Source organism: Corapipo altera, unplaced genomic scaffold (genome assembly GCF_003945725.1).
Source record: "Corapipo altera isolate COAL_440 unplaced genomic scaffold, ASM394572v1 64, whole genome shotgun sequence".
In the NCBI taxonomy this organism is placed as follows: domain Eukaryota; kingdom Metazoa; phylum Chordata; class Aves; order Passeriformes; family Pipridae; genus Corapipo; species Corapipo altera.
The window spans coordinates 2,801,159-2,816,868 of NW_020884893.1; the positions used below are offsets into that span (position 1 = coordinate 2,801,159).

Genomic DNA, 15,710 nt, shown 5'->3' on the forward strand with positions numbered 1-15,710 from the left:
GAACATAAAAAGTGATCCCAGAAAATCTCAGAAGTAGGGAAGGGGAGAAGTGGTCTTGCTCTAGATTTTGCTTTCTCTTTTTGTAAGAAAGTTCCCTAATGGGATGTTCCTGAAGGAATGCTTGCCTTATTATTAAGCTGGGAGTTTACCCCCAGGTAGGTCTGTTCTATTCCAGAGGGCAAAAACTTCGAACAGGGCAGGTTTTGACTCGGTCCAGCCAAATCCTGCCACTCACAAAACAAGGCAATAAATCATCAGCATTTACAGCAGTGCTGTCATTCCCTGGGCAAGAACTGTGTGGATCATAAACCACCCTGCTGGAATCACAAACCACCATTTATATTCCAGATACTGAACATACAGAGCAACTTCAGCAATGTCAGTATCACTGTTTCCATCAGCATAGATAAGTAATGCTCACAAGAATAAAAATTAAATAAACGATGTTAAAAATAATTGAGTTGACTAAGGAATGCAACCAGATGAGGAATGAAGACACAACACACAGATGACTCAAAGCTGATGGAAACAAACGAGTCAAATGAATACTTGCCAGTAGTGTTCACCCAGCTATTGGCCAGATAACTCATGATTGTTCTCAGTTTGGCAATATTTTAGTGTTTTTCTAAACGTGATCCCCCAGAAGTGTCCAGCTGGTTCTTGGACATATTTTTACAGTTCAGACTCAATCCTGCGCAGGATCTGTCCAACATGTGATGTCCACAGCAGGAGCACATTTGTTTCTGCCAAGATGATGCATGTTTTGCCTATCTTCAGCCATTCTCACAAACCACATTAAACTCCTTGGTCACCCATAGGCCAGTGAGTGGCACATTGGCCTCTTCCACCATATAAATGTAGAAACTAACAGAAACCCTCATGTTGCCCCTAAAAAGTCCAGTCTTTGTGAAGGGTAATATTTTGAGGCAATCTTAAAACTCCAGTTACAGAAGGTAAAGAACAAAACCCCATAATTGTCATCGCTGAAATATCTTAAGGCTTTGAACCCAATGAAAATATGAGAAGGGGCTGGCTGGCCATATTTCATCCCTGCCCTTGGCTGTATCACTCGTGGGGCAAGAGCAAGTCTTGACACACGTCTCAGCTCCCCCGGCTGTTTTGCTCTCCCTGCTACCAGCAGGTCCAGGCATGGGTTGTTTCTTTGTGTACAAAGGGTGGTATTGATGGAAACAAACAGTTGAGGCTCGTGAGACAAGTTCTTCAGGTGGCTTATGGGAAGGTGCTTGGGATTTTCCCTGTTCCTCTTCCTCCTCGCTGTTGGAACTGACTCCCTTTATCCTCAGCAGAACGTACCTGAGAGTCACTCCAGCCCAGGAATGCCAATACTGTGTCTACTGGAATTCAGAGGTGGCTTGTGAGAATTACTACTAGATCTTTATCCAGACATGGCTGAATTAGCCATTTAAGCCAGATGTTCAGTAAATAGGGTTTTCTCTTTCACCTTCTTAGGTTTTCTCTCACTGTAACTCTTTTAGCCGTAATTTCCACAGATCTAATTCATCATCTCACTAATGAAACCTTTTGCATCACACATTATTTGCACCTTTAAATTGTTTTGCTTATAAATTCCAACCTGAAGCTTTATTAGTTTACACTGACATGACTCAAAGACAGAAAGGGCTATCCCTGTTCTGGTCTGACCCTTATAAATATTAGTCCTTCAGTATTACCCCAGTGACATTTTAATGGGACTGGTAACATTGTTTGGCTACAACATGCCTTTCAGAAAGGTATCCAGTATTCCACAAGTCATGGAGAATCTTCCTCTGTGTTTGACAGTTCCAATGTTTCAACCATCACTGCTAAAACTTTCTCTCTGATATCTGGGTGTCTGCCTTCATCTTTTACTCAATTCTTGTTTTACTTAACTTTGCATCTTAAATATTCTACTTACTTCTTTTTCCCCTCCAAAATTTCTTTTGTACCATGTTTGGAAACTAGAGGAAGAATATAGTACAAAGCATCAGAGGTAGGAGATAGCCAGCCAGCCTTGGGACATGAGCCTTTGTGCTCAATATCCCACATAGCAGGGAGCACGAGGATAACCCACATGCCATCACCATGTGCAGTTACAGCTCAGGTATGAAACGCTGCCCTACTTCAACATGTTCAGGAAGCAGTGGGAACAGACTCCTCACTGGTGTGACCAAGTGAAAAATGGGAAATGCTGAAGGTGTGTGCAGGAATATCTGAAGGACACACAGAGATCAGCTATTTGACCCCATAAATCAGATCACATTTGATATACCAATGGAGTATTTTCTTTAAAACAGAGCCCTCAGAGAACATATAGACTGAAACATTTCAAACTTACTTTGTAACTGCTGCATAGTCCTGATTAGTAAGGTCTTCTATAGCTCCTAAACTGCAGTAATTTCCAGTGACTAAATGATTCTTAACCATACAGGTACAGTTCTTTGGTGATAATGTTTATTCACTGGGAGTTACTCTGGAGTTTTAGTATGACATCATATATTCCAGTGGTAGAGACAATAGACCACGACTTTTTTCCTTTCTTTTTTTTAATGTGGACTGGAGATGTCTAAGATCAGGTCCTCTAAGGAGAATTTGGCCTTTAAAGTTTTTTGTTTCAGACTCTGATTCCAATTATAGTTGTAGTTCCACCCTACTTGAGTATTTTTTTCTAAAAAATAAAGTTATGCACTAAATTAATTTCTGGTTTAAATCAGTAGATGTGCACTGGGATAAATTTGGCTCAGTGCAATAACGATGGCAAAGCAGCTGAGCCACATGATTTACTATGCTAAATACAAAGGCTGGATCTAACTGTTTCTCCCAATCCTTTTTTCTAGACATGTGAAAGTAAGAAAACAAACAAGAGACCTGCCCAGCAGAAGAAATAAAGCTCTATCAGAGATGTCAAGTGCTGACTGCTGCTTTTCATATTCTTCATCTGTTTTTTCTCTTTGAAATACATGTAGAGTACAGTTGTCTCTGCCTCGATCCACAGCAGATTATGTTAAATTATCCATATTTCTAATAAGCAATATAAATAATTAGGCAACAGTACATGACAAGAAAATTACATTTTGAGCTACTGCTGACATGCCTTTGGTGTTGTTGGCAGAAGCACATTATTGTGAAATGGAAATTAAGTTGAAAAACCCCAATGAGAAGAACTGGAGAGAGTACAGCATGTTCGGTGCCAGGTAGTGCTGCTGCGAGAGTGGATTTCTTGGGAGCCTGTCCCGGAGTCCCTGCTCACTTCCAGCAGGAGCACAGAGCAGAGCTGCTGAGCACCCAGGGGTGTCCTGCTGAGCACTCACCTGTCCTGCTGGCCTGGAGTGTAAAGCTTGCCCCAGAGACCTCTTAGAAGCGTGCGTGAGACCCGAGAGAAACAGAGAGCAAGTGTTTGTTTCAGAAAGTTCTGTTTCTGTTTTAAGCCACAAGGCCACACTGTAAATAAACAGTGAGGACAAGCCAAGGCCATCATTACATGAGTAAAAGTGTATAGAATTGGGTATTTCTGCTCATGACCTTACATAACACCACCACCACCCCTCAAAAACAAAAGAAAAGAAGAGTCTGAATAAACAAGAGTTCAAACACCACAGCTACTCGTCAGCAGGGCAGTGGACAATTATCCACTGCATGGTAGTCCTGCTTTTAATCACCACAAGTCCTGTGAATGTTGGCTACAATGTAATTCCCCTCCCAAAACTGTCACGGATGTTGATCCTCCAAGTGTGGTCAGCAAATGGTCCAACACTTTCCTGCCCCCAGGACCAGAAGGGATGATTCATCAAAGCTGGTGTCTGCAAGATGCAACATTGCATTCTGTGCTTTCCTCTGCTAGGAAAACCTCGCTGAGGCTTTCAAAAGAGCAGGAAAAGATTCATTCATCTTTTCTCTGCACTGGTCTCATGAGCAGGCCAGAGACATGAGCCCAGGGCCTGCCATAGAACATTCTGTGTCAGGGTTCCCATGGAGGAGAAGCAGCCTCATGGTGATCTGTCTCCCAGTCATACCCCAAACCATGGCAAGCAGCAGCAACACGATAATCCAAAGGCAGGGACATGATTTATTCTGTCACAGTCATTCTGTGCTGTCACATGGCACATTTACATGGTACAGACAGTATCACATCATCTGGAGGACTGTTTCAGTAGGTTTTGGTGAAAAAGAAAAGGGAAACCCTCCCTCACAGCAGGGGGTGGAACTAGATGACATTTAAGGTCCCTTCCAACACAAACCATTCCGATTCTATGGCATTATTTCCTTACGTTAAGTGAAAGAACAGCTCAGGAACTGCAGTTCTGCCTGCAGCCAAATATTTCACAACCAAGCACCTCTGACACAGACACTTTCAGGCATCCAGTACTTTCCATCTTGGTCCTTCCTCTGTTCCAAATCATCTCTTCCACTGAACACGCAAAAATGTATTCATCCAACAGGGGTGAAGTAAGGCAGCAAGTACTTCAGGAGAACAGACTTGTTCCGTTTTTGATTATCGGTTTCAAGGCAGACAAAATAGACCAGGAACGAGATTACATAGAAGAAAGGAGTTTATACAACCCTTGTAAACCCCTGGTTGCACTGGAGAATTCCAGTTGCTCCCAAGGGAGGAAGGACTCAGAAAACACCGTAGTGTTGCTGTTTTGGAAAGGCAGAGCCACTCACTGCTGCCACGCAAACTGCGTGGACAACCTCAACCACTGACGGGAAGCTCCAGCTCCCAAATCACTGGTAGCCAGGCTTAGAAGAAAGTTCAAAAAATCATCTAGCAAAGTGTTAAGGTGGGACTGTTTTCCCATTTCCCATCACACTGAGAGAGGCTGCAGAGCCAAGCTTGTTGCAGGTGCTTGACATCAAGCCTGATCATTTACCATTACCATACCACAGTATTCTCTGGCAGATGTTCTACTTTGCTTGGTCCCCACCTCCTCCCACCTCCAAAAATTTCCTCTTTTTCACAAAGAATACAGTATCACAGGTTTCCAGGAGTTAATGATTCACATTAAACAAACAAGAGCATGTCACTGAAAATCTTATCAAAAGAGCTAAAAAGTGCCATGCACATGTCACATTGTTGCATGATTCGGAGAATGAGAGATCTGCTTGAGTCTTCTGGGCTTTTGCCACCAGTAGTGACCTTGGAGAGAAGTCACATCTGATTGTCAGACCTCAGCAATGGTGTGTGACACACAGCCTTCTGGAACAAGCTGCAAGTCTTGACATTTGGCACACTGCTCACCTGAGTAGCCCTTGCCCAGTTTAAGGAGTGGCCAAGGGAGTGCACTTCATTTTGTTGCAGTCAACTGATTACTAAATCTCGTTTCCCAAACCAAATAAAAACAAATGTTTCATTTTCAAATCGTTATCACAGGTGTCACGGCTTTGAAATGAATTTCACTGAGCTCTTACTCTGATCATCGTGATTAAAGTAACGTCAAGGACCTTTGCAACTGGCCTGAGGCTGAGCTCAAGGGGAATCGGAATCTAAGCCTGGGATCGAGACACTCACAGGCTTCAGGGATGTTTCACTACACTCAGGTAGTGAGATTTAAATCTTCTATCTTTATTAATGCTCTCTATCAGCAAGATATAGACTGAAACCGCGCTCCACACTTTCTACTTTCATTCCAGTCTTCCAAGGTAAGACATTTGTCAGATGGCTTCATAAAGTTATAGTCAATTTGAGTTGTTCTGTCATTTTTTTTTAAAATCTGAATCTGCTGTAAGGTTCAGGCAAAACAGGTCTAATGAATCCTTTGGTACTATGGACTCCTGTCAGCACACAACACACACAAGCCAGCAAATGTCCTTTATTTACCTAAGAGGTGGCCTCCAGAGAGTAACATCAGCACATGTTGTGCACACACGCAGCCAGATCATGGTGAACCTACGTCTTTGTGGTTATCTTTGTGGAAGCTCACTCCTGGTATCACAGGCCAACACTGCCCCTCTCTAGTACAAGGTTCCTGTGCTGACACTGATGATTTCAGATTATATCCCACAAAAACGTTTGGTTTCTGAACAGATGTGGCCTCAAGATTTACAATTTTATATCAAAACAATATAAATTGGAAAGGTTTCTCTATTAGTTTTACATGATTTCACTGCTTTCTTCTGTTCTCTTCAGGTTTTCATAATGAGTCCTTAACACAAGTATATGAAAATGCAGCCAGATAAACAGCTGGAAGGCAGTATTAGCTGCCACAAATTCAGTAAACAGAAATATTTGTAAACACATGTAAGCAGCCTTGAATAGTCAGCTAAGATCATCTGCATATCTCATATATCAGTCCCTCTTGGATAGTGAAATAAACAGTTTACAAAAGGTCAGTTAGCCAACCTATCAACAACCTACCAAAAAAAAAACCACATAGAGAGGTCAAAAGGCAGTTAAAAGTTTAATTTGACAGGAATAGCAATCCATTTAAGTTCTTGCTTTTCCTTGTGGAACCACTTTTACTTTGTTTCACCTTGCTTTCACATTTTAGGTTCCATCCCCACAGTGTTTCTAGACTGTTGGCCTTAAAAATGTGTCTTATATGTCAAATATATTAAAGTGAAGTGGCACTGGGAGCTTCTAGCTGGTTCTCAAATACTTGCAAATGAGCTTTTGCTATTGAGTTTCCAAACCCAAGGGCAATCCTCTCTGAACACTATCAAATTAATTTATATGTTTTTAATTTACAACCTCTGAAGCACCTGTATTTTCCTAGACCTGGTATCCTGGTATTTCTGGGCTTTCCACACCAGAGTCACACATGCAAGCTGAACCCACCTGCAGCATTCCAGTCCTCCCAGTCCTGGTCCCACCACTGCACACTTAGGACAGTAACTCTGTATCTCCTTGGTGGGATACTCTGAATATCCCTTCACATTTCTATTATCAAATGAAACTCCCTTCTTAGTCACACCCCAGGTATCCTGGCTCTGAGCAGGAGCTTCCCTTTGCTTACAGGGTGACTGCACACAGCATTCCCTGGAGTTCATCACTTTCTAAAAAGCAAGGTCCACATTCACCAAGCCATTTCTGATGCCTCTGACTTTTACCTCTAATAGGATGGAGAGTGACCTTGAAAACAGACTACTTCTTGGAAGCCTTGTTTCCTGTGATAACTGTGAATGTGCCATACACTGTAGATGGGGTATTGCTGCCCTCTCAGACTGCAAAAGTGGAGTGTCCCTCAAATCTGGAAGGTCACACATTGCAGGATGCAGAAATAAACCATCAATCCAACGTAGCTGCCAACTAACCAGTGACTAAAGCTTGATTCATTGTGCAGTTGATACAGATTAACACACACAAACACAAACCCACAGTCTGACTTCCTTGTCAGCTGTAACTGCCTCTATTTTCCCATCTCTCTGCAGCACTTGAGAAAGGTGTGTCAGAACCTTCTACTCACTCCTGGCACAGGGTAAGATGTAATACATCACATCACAATTAGATGCAGTTAGAGGAACCTCTTCTGGATGTTTCTAAGCATATCAGCAGGTCAAAAGGACATACTGCATAACCTGCCCTACTACATAAAATAAGTTATTGGATTTCTTTGAGTTAATTGAATACATCTACTTTAGAGAAAGATTTCTAGAACTTTGTAAGTAAAAAAAATCTAATAAAATGCCTGGTAATTTTTTTCAATGTTATATTTGTTCAATTGCATTGTTATATATGTTTCTCATTGTTCACTGAATGTCTGACTTCAGATCCCAATATTGATTCATATTTACAGTAAGGGGCCCAAAAATCAGATCTGGTCTGGTTTGGGATATGTGAAATAAATAAATTGCTTTGAACTCCTCCTCTAGGACACTTTAGTTCTTTTCTTAGCTTATTCTGAATTCTCAGATTGTTTTCAACCTAGAGCAGGAATAATAAGAAAGCTGATTTTATAATACAGACATTTTTGGCCTCCAGAAAGAGAAATGAGACAAACTGCCTCATTCCCGTAGGCTCCAAAAGAGGTGTTCATTCAGGATTATAATTTAGGCAACAACTGCCTGTTGGATTAGAACTGATAAGCTACATACAAAAGCTGTCCAGTCCATTATCAGGACTATTGAGCCAGTTGTTCTCCAGCAGACATTTACTTTTTGAAACTCTTTTCCTTCCTAAAACTCTCCCTGGAAAATTCTTATTTATGAACTGAAACAACTGAAATTGGAATAGACAAGATTGCAAGATGACCATAAAACTGTCTTTAATTAAGAAATTGATTGAACTAAATCCAGGGTGTACTCTTTGCATCTGAGACAGGCAAGAGAAACAGTTTTAAAGCCACATGCTTCTTATGACAGATAAACATTTCACTAGAAAGAGCAAAGTGCTTCCTTCCTTTGATCTAATTTCAAACCAGAGCAGCACTAAAAAAAAACCCCACCTGATATGTAGCTCCTCCACTGAGGTCATTATGAGAGCCTGTACCTAGTTTCTGACTTGAAAGGATGTCACACATGTACTCTCTAGAGAGCAGGAAACTGTGTGAATGCTTCTTGTGGTTTTGAGTCTCAGATCACACTATCAGCAAGAGAGCAAAGACATGTTGCCTTTACATTATTTGGGTTTTTTTCCAGTCAATGGCCTATTTTCTATAACAGGGCAACTAAACAGCTTTATAGAACTTCTGTGCTGCAGGCAGAGGCACCGTTACAATCATAGTGACAGCAATGGGACAGCAGAGGCCTGAAATTCAATATAACTCATCACTTGCACACGTGCACCAAGTTCCCAATACGCTTAGACAATCTTTTGCAAAGTTTATGCTGCTGTTCCATCATTGCTATTGTTTAAAAGTAGCTTACCCAAGCCCGTACATGTCACATTCGTGCCTCTGAGTTAGTGTAGACATACCCTCAGGGTTGTTTGAATTAGGATCTCAGCCCTGATTATGCTGAGTAAAGTCCAAGCACCTCACACAGACGTGACCTAAAATCGTGCTGTGCTGGCCCAAATTGCTGCAGTTATCCTGACACAACTCCACCTGCTTGTAAAAGCTGGATCCAGTGACAGAGCAAACTGGACTGAGGGACTACTGAAGACTGTGCACTGTGGCCTAAGCAGAGACTAAGGCTAAGCCAGCTAAATATAAGTGGTTACAGTGGGAGTTTATTTTGATTAACAACCACTGTCCCTGGGCTCACAAACTGGGTGTTTTTGCTGGAAAAAACTGCAAGCAATATATTGGGCAAGGATGACTACCCTGCATTTTCTCATTTTCAGAATAAAATTTCAGAAGTACATCCCCACCCCATCCTTCCTTTTCTCATAATTCAATGAAAGAACCTTCACTAGTCCTGCCATGTACAGCTCATTAACTTTGTCATTTAAGATACTGTAACGAGCACCTCAGCTAAGATGGAGTTCAGCTTTCCCCTCTGCCATAGGTTTCATTTCACCACACATTGCTGCAGTTGTCTTCTTAATTCTGGGCTTTCCACACCTGAGTCACACATGCAAGCTGAACCCACCTGCAGTATTCCAGTCCTCCCAGTCCTGGTCCCACCATTGCACACTTAGGACAGCAACTCTGTATCTCCTTGGTGGGATACTCTGAATATCCCTTCTATTATCAAACTCCCTTCCTCATCATATGAGTTTATGTACCACTGTCCCTCTGAAGTAATCAGGGATTGAACCTCTACCAGACTTGGGTACTCATAGCTCAGATAAGGCTACCCCAGACAGAGCTACAATGGTTTTGTCTCTCTTGGTTATCTTTGGTATATATGTCAGTATAAACCAGAGCCTACAGAAAAGGAATGGATTCATCATTTCAGTAACAATGTAAGCTGATCCCAGATATGAGTCTTCAGTGGAACCTCACACTTCTACACATTTTAGCCATATCTTCATTCACTCTGCAGTGCTGAGCACAGTAAATTTGAAGCTGCACTCTGTGCACAAACAGCCCTTGGCCACTCATTCTCCCCCACACCACGTCTGGGAATGCAAGTACATCCTTTTGATGGTGCAGTGAACAGGAGTCACCAACAGATCCAGCTACAAAAAAGGTTTGTGGTATTTTATTTCAGCTGGATCATTTTCTCTGATCTGATTGAAAAATCAGCACGTGTGATGGTACGAGTGATAAAGTGACTGCACTGTGCAGGGACACTGGGACTGACCAATACCCAAAGCTGCTACCAAAGGTTTGTCTCATGAAACCACATCCTCACCGTGTTTAGGGTCAGAAAATATCAGGTACATCCATGTTCTCTGCCAATTGCCCCAGCTCAGCCCATGGTTGGACCTTTGGTAGTAACACTCCTTAAGAATTCTTCACCCAGTCCCAGCTGCTTATTTCTATCTTTGTGCTCCCCTCTCTCCTGCTGGCACAACTGCCAGGGCTCGGAAGAGAGAGAAGAACGCAGAGGTAAAATGAAGCATAAACCGGTTTCCTGGAAAGAAATACTGATTAATATACAATCCTTATGCAAAGATCTCCAGCTACGCCGAGTTACGTCCAGGACTGTTCTGGATTCTGAGTTCCAGGGAACTGAAATGGAGGTTAATTCTCCCCCACCTGCCAGTTGCAAACTCAGCACAACTGAGGCTACAACCCCTTGACCCCTCTCTGATGCAGTCCCAGAACACAGCCATTGCCAGCCAATGACCCTGAGCTATGGATTCAGAAGAAGAGAGCTGGAGCATTCTGTAGAACATTCCTATGACTCACATAACCCAAAAAGTATGTGGTTTTACAATCTTTTTTACCAGTGGGGGAAGAATTTACTGGCATAAAAACTTGAACCCAGATGTTTTCATCAGGCACGATTTTGTTTTTCTTTGCATTCAGTCATGACATTGAGCACTGCCTACAGTTGTATTAAATTAATGCAGTTACAAACAGGCAACATTCCTTACACTTTTCATTTACTTTGCAATATGCACTTACTTAGTTCCAGCAACACAATTCACTCTGGCACCAGTTCAGCTTAACAGTTCAAAAAGACTCAAATTTAGCTAATGGTAGATTTACAGCACTGTAATTTCTCATTCACTTTGCCTTTATGTAAGCCCCTCTGGTGACCACATACAGAGGCACATAGATGTGCCTACACATTCAAAGGTTTCTAAACTGATTAGGTATTTGAAACTCAATAAAAATGAATTCTTGTTCCAAAATCCAGCAGCTGGCCAGAGTTAAGTAGATCTGATACACCATAAAAAGAGGTAGTCAGTGGGATTACCCATATAAAGTTAAACACAAACTCTCTCAGTCCTGAGAGAATAAACTTCAAATTCAGTTTCGAAATGCACCCAGACTAATAATAAACTTCCACAGAAATTCCTCTCAGGAACCCTCATTAAATAAGCATAAACCAACCAGCTGAAAGACATCTAATGACCAAACCAAGTTAATTCACAATTGCTGGGAAAAATATATGCAAATATTTCACAGTTTTGGTTGAGCTAATAAAAAGTCAGGAAAAACTTGTTGATGTATGAATTATTTTTTTAAAATGAGTTTTTCTCACAGAACAGCAGAAAACTGTATAGAATTTAATGTACCTTTAAGAAACATAAACTCAATGAAGAAAGCCAACTGCAGGAAGCTGCTGAACCTCCTGGAGAAAGCAAAATTTACCCTCTCGAAGCTCTATCCTAAGCACAAGGTCACAGTGTATGTTGGCACTGCAGTAAGACCTTATGTTGCAGTGTTCCTGCACTGTGTGAGACATTAAACAGGCCCTCAGAGAGAGATCAACTGAAAAATGAGCTTTTATTGAAGAGCATGAAGATTACTGGGAGTTGGATACATCATTCATGTCTCCGTCTCTCTGTGCTGGTGAGTCCTGTGGTGTAACAGAACCCTGTCACTGAGAGGGACCATTTACCAGGAGTGGCTGGTATGGAGAACCCTGGAGTAGCAGCAAGGTAGTAGCTGGAAAATAAACAGCAAAACTGCAACAGATGGTAATGTGAGCCAATGGAGCGATGAGAGAGAAAATAAATTAAAAGCAATCTTCATTTTTGAAAGGTGGCCACTTGTCCATCTTTAGTTTCAATTATCCAGCTGGACTTTACATATGTATGACCCCAATTTTAGATAAATTCTGAAGAAGGAAGTTATGGAGCAGGTAACCATTGCACCAGCATCTCATGGCATCCCGTGGAAGATGTAACAGGTCTAAATGCAGCAGTGTTTGTGCAGTGATGCCAACCCACCTTCTTTTCTCAAAGATTCTGAGAATGTATAAATTGTTCTGATGGCTTCCTCAAGCTAGTTGCAACTAGTCTTTCATGAGAGAAAAACAGGCCTTAATAAATCTAGTGTTTATGCAGAAAATAACTTCCCTATTATTCAAGTTGTACCCTGGCTGATTCCAGAACTGGTCTGTGCTTGTGTTAAACACACTGAGAGCTAATAAAAACCGTCTTGGATTAGAAATAGGACTCTTTATTCAGCATTCCAAATGGAAACACTGAGATGACTGAACAGTTCATTTAGCATTTTGATTTCATTCAGAAACATTGTTTCCATTGCATGCATTTATGAACTGGCAGAAACCTCCATCCTAGGATTGTACAATAGCATTTTCATTGCTGTTTCATCCATGCCAGCCAAAATGATCTCATAAATGCAAATATCCACAGTATACAGTGGAAGTGGAAGCTTCATCACTTGGGGTGTGCTCGGTTGCCTCATGACCTGCTCCCCACCATGCTGGGATGCCTGATGTATTCCGTGCAGTTGGTAGAGAGCTAAGGCAGTTTTCTTGAATTTAGTCTAGAACTAGACTTTAATTTTGCATAAATGCAGCTTTCTAGCACTATTTTTTCATCTTTTTATTTTTGTTGTAGCTTACTTCTGCTTGCAGACACTGAACACCGCTGCACTGAAAGCCTTTGCCGTGGTTTTTAAAATCACTCTGTACTCAGGGCTCAGTTGAATCTTCCCAACACAGCACTTTGCTCATTATCATCCTACTTCTTAAACATTCCCTCCCTCCAAGCCCCCGCCCTTCGTTATCTTCCCACATGGAACACACCTGGAGGACTCCTAAGATAGAAAAGCAGAGTAAACAACCTCACTGCACTGTGACTGCGCTCCCAGGGTACAGCATGTGCAGCACTCCTGGAGATGACAGTTGACAGCACTTATTTTGGACACTTTTGCTGATAAGGACGAATGAGTTTGTGCATTTCCTCAACAACTCCACGTCCCATTAATAAACACCTGAGTGGAATGACTGGTCTGGCAATAACCCTGACACCCCACCCCTCAACTTCTTGAAGTACATATTCCAGAGAAGTGTGTAGTTATCCCATCAAAAGCACAGGAATGCTCTGCTTGGATACCTTTCTGGCTTAACACAGAGTTAAGCTTTTCATCTTGAAGCAGCACCTGCCATCAGAAGGTGTTGGGAGGTTGTGACACATTTCAGGCCTGTGGTTTAATCTATAAAGGTCTCCTGTATATATAAAATCAGTTCACGTTTCTAACCACTTCAGGGGCAGACATTTTGTGTTTCCATGACATAATTGCTATTAAAAGGTAGGAGCTGGAATGGCAATCCCTTCTTTTATGTCCTCTATATCTTCTTAGGCCTTCACATCAAAGGAAATTTGAGCCCAGAGTGAGATGTAAGAAGAGCTTGAAAATGGTATTCAACAACACCAGTATGAAAAACCTACATGGAAAAAAACCCCTTCTTCCATTACAATTCCTGTCTGTGGACATATTACTACACTAATGTGAAATTTGTATCCCTGGAGATAAGTCTGTAGTACAAAAAAATAAAATAAAATAATGGAACAACTCCTAAGAAACAGAGGAGGCAGTGGGTAATGATGAAGTATCTCATTGGGTGGCAAAGACATGAGGTCTAAAAAATTTTTCTCTTTGATCTTCCTGTGTATCCAATCCAGACTCCAGAAATAAGGAACATAAATGGTGAAAGGATATGCCAAAGACTGTTAAGAGAAACACAAGGCAGAAATAGTTTATCCAAGATCACTCATGAACTCAGTGGCAGTCAGAAATAACCTGGACATTTTTCACATCACAAGTTGGTGTCACAAATACAACAAACACTGAAGATAAAATTCTAAATATTAATCTGAATTCTGAAATTCCTGTCTTTGAAGATTTTTAAATTCATGATGATATTGTTATTATTTGAACCCTCCTGTGTATAATCACTAAGGAATGAGAAGTATCTGATAATATAAACCTCAGCTTTGATCAAAGGGCCAGATTACCATGTAAATTTGTGTGTCCCATTTACATTCTCTGTTATTCAAAGCATGGTACTGAGATGGGAGGGACCTGCTGCACTAAGATAAAGACTCTGAGAATTTAGAGGCCCCTTCTGCATCCAGGAGTGGGTACGTTTCCATTTCCAGCACCTTTTCCAGAACTGTAAGGGGTCGAAATCTGTTGCATTTTTACAATGGATTCTTATACAAATAAAGACTCCATAATGACTGACCAAGGGTGAGGGTGCTCTGGCATGGGAGCAGCTTGCCTTGGGAGGTGCCTGGGGAGTCTCCAGCCATAAAAACAGTCAACTGGACACAATCCTGAGCAAACTGCTCTACCTTGGTCCTGCTCTGAGCTGGGGAGTTGGATTACATGACCTCCAGATGTCCCTTCCAGCCACAAATACTCTGTGATTCTGGGATTCTTTCATTAAAAAAAAAAAATCCCAAACTCCTAACCAAGCCACTTCTGCTGATTTTTCAGCAATTAAGTAATAAGAAGATTGGGAAACCACAAACATTAAGCAAATACGTACGTTTTTTCACTACAAGTAGAGTCATGATGTCGTGAAAGTAAGAGATTTATGTTGGTGTAGATTGTAGGGTTTCAGGTACCTATTCCTTCAATCAAGCTTGGCTTTTCCAGATTTCAGGTACTTATCCCTTCAACCCAACCCAGCTCTTCCAGAGACACATTTTTGTTGGGACACATTTTTGCAATAACGTCATTTTTTGCATTGTCTGTGTCCATCCTCAGGGTCTCTTCAAATGGGCTCAGTCTTTACCCAAGAGGGATGTTTTCCCAACATAATTTTGTAAACCAATAAATGTTTTATTACATCCCAAAAGTTACAAACACACACCTGCTCACAGCACAAAGCTTACAAAATCTATTAACTGAGCTGACTTCCTCGACATTCCTTATACATAATCTATATACACAGAGCTGCAAAGTCAGCAGACTGGTTTTTTCTATTCATAATTAAAATAATCAGTGCAGTCCTTGATAAAGCCAATTCATCTAATAAACAAAGCATTTCTTTTTCAATGTTCAGTTTTCTAAGGGCAAACTTCACTATGCAGAGTTTACCTTTGACTCCTGAAGCAGCAGGAGGAGTTATAAGACCTACAGGCTCAAAGACAGGAATTGCTCCATATCTCATTTATCATCTCATTATCAATGACATTTACATTTTTCAGTAGAGGCTGTTAAAGCAGGACACAGATAATTAAGTGCTTTGGCTGTTTATAGGACCTGCCCAGTTAATTTTTGTACAGTTTGTTTGAGCACATAACTATGTGAGGCTCATGTGGTGATAAGAAATGAATGTTACACTGAATGCTCAAGGAAGGAAAGAATTCTAGTTTGGGTGAGAGGAGGTGAAACCAGGACACAGTGACAGAATCTAGGGTGGAGAAACTAAATTGCTTCTGATGTGTCTGCCTGGGCTCTACCTGGGTCCCCGCAGGACAGGGGGACACTGGGATCCAGCTCACTTGACTGTAC

General features: G+C 41.4%; 1 long non-coding RNA gene across 3 annotated transcripts in view; it reads right to left on the reverse strand.

Moving 5' to 3' along the window:
• Positions 1 to 15,710, reverse strand: part of LOC113948472 — a 124,091-nt gene that overhangs the window by 91,758 nt on the left and 16,623 nt on the right. For 2 of the 3 annotated variants that reach the window (XR_003528163.1, XR_003528161.1), the window contains exon 3: positions 11,799 to 11,882. The exons of the other annotated variant lie outside the window; for it this stretch is intronic. This is a non-coding gene — a long non-coding RNA (uncharacterized LOC113948472). Of the gene's footprint in view, positions 1 to 11,798; positions 11,883 to 15,710 lie in introns of those variants that run through there. 3 annotated transcript variants of the gene reach the window in all.